At 28.6% G+C, this 1393-nt stretch overlaps 1 non-coding gene across 1 annotated transcript; it reads right to left on the bottom strand.

The window, feature by feature from the left end:
* Positions 1 to 246: 246 nt before the first annotated feature.
* TRNAV-UAC (transfer RNA valine (anticodon UAC)) lies at positions 247 to 319 on the bottom strand. Its single transcript has one exon. It is a non-coding gene; the product is annotated as a tRNA-Val (tRNA).
* Positions 320 to 1393: the final 1074 nt, after the last annotated feature.

A 1393-nucleotide genomic window follows, 5' to 3' on the forward strand; every position in this document is an offset into this window, starting at 1 on the left:
AACTTAAAGTTCTATATAGTGAGCGTTACACAAATTTCTCAGAGTATGAGTCTTGGATGAACAAAAATGTTTCCCATCGGCATCAATGTCATAGAATTTGGTATAGCGAACCATTTTAAACGAAGAGTAGTTTTCCCAAGTTACTAATGAGGTCGTGCAAAAACTAACCGTGATTCCTTCCTTCAAAACTAACCAAAAAAAGATTTTGTTGTTGCCCAAGATTCCAACATTCCAAGCAAAGAAGCATGTTGTTGCCCAAGATTGAACTAGGGACCTTTAGTGTGTAAGACTAACGTGATAACCACTACACCACAACAACAAGTTGTCCATGATGTCCATGATCCAAAAATAGTTAATAATTATAAATTTTAATGTTTAAACAAAATATCCTTAGAACCTCGAATGGTTTCATCAATATTCTTTCAAAAAAAAAAAAAAAAAATTTGAAATATATCTTTTACTTTTCAAATAAATAAAAAAAATAAATAAATAAGTTTATTGTTAGTGAGATGAAACCGTTAATATCTTGTTTGAAAATACAATTCAACTTTCAAACGTTTCGTTAATACTCATAATTTTAAAAAGAAAAAAAAACTTCAAAAATATTCTTAAATCACTTTTCTCTTCAATTTTGTCTAGAACTCTCTCATTTATGAACATTTCCCAATATGAATATAATACAATTCAATATTCAAATAGACAATTTATTTTCAATCTTATTCTTGAGTATTTTTAAAATGGTGTTACCAAATTCATTCATATACATAAGAATACTTTTGAACTTTTTTAAAAAGATAATCAAGGGTATCATATGGTGGTGATCCAATGTAACCTGTGGTCATGTCTTTTTTGAAGAGCCACCTTCGTCCTACCACGGTTTGACTAGTCTACTCCATTTCGAGTGAACAAAGATATCATAGGCTTTGCAGTGTACCCAAAATGGTTTAGCTTTGAGTTAGAAAGTCACCGTTGGCAAACAGAGAGATTTACGTGAAGATAGATATGGTCATTACAATGGTTTAGGTTTGACTTAGAAGCTAAATATTAATCATTTATACAATTCTAGTAAATTATGTCAAACAAAAGAAAACACGAAAGATTTGAAAATAGTGATCCACTACAAATTTGGAATACATGTGAACAAAATTAAAAGTCTAGAGAGTAAATACAAATAAATAAAAAAAAGAAGAAAGATTCCAGTATTAAAAAACTTAAACTAAATATAGAAAGAAAAGTAAATACAGACACAAAATAACTTGAAATAACTCTGTCAATTTTTTTATACAAAATCATAGAAAATAAGATTTTTAATAAAAGTATATGGACCAATTTAAATTAGAGAAGTAATTTGAGAGGGTTCAAACTTGAAACTGATGTCATGGGCTCAAATAGG

The sequence above is a fragment of the Cucurbita pepo genome, unplaced genomic scaffold (assembly GCF_057944985.1).
Source record: "Cucurbita pepo subsp. pepo isolate OVF unplaced genomic scaffold, ASM5794498v1 scafford_27, whole genome shotgun sequence".
NCBI lineage: Eukaryota > Viridiplantae > Streptophyta > Magnoliopsida > Cucurbitales > Cucurbitaceae > Cucurbita > Cucurbita pepo.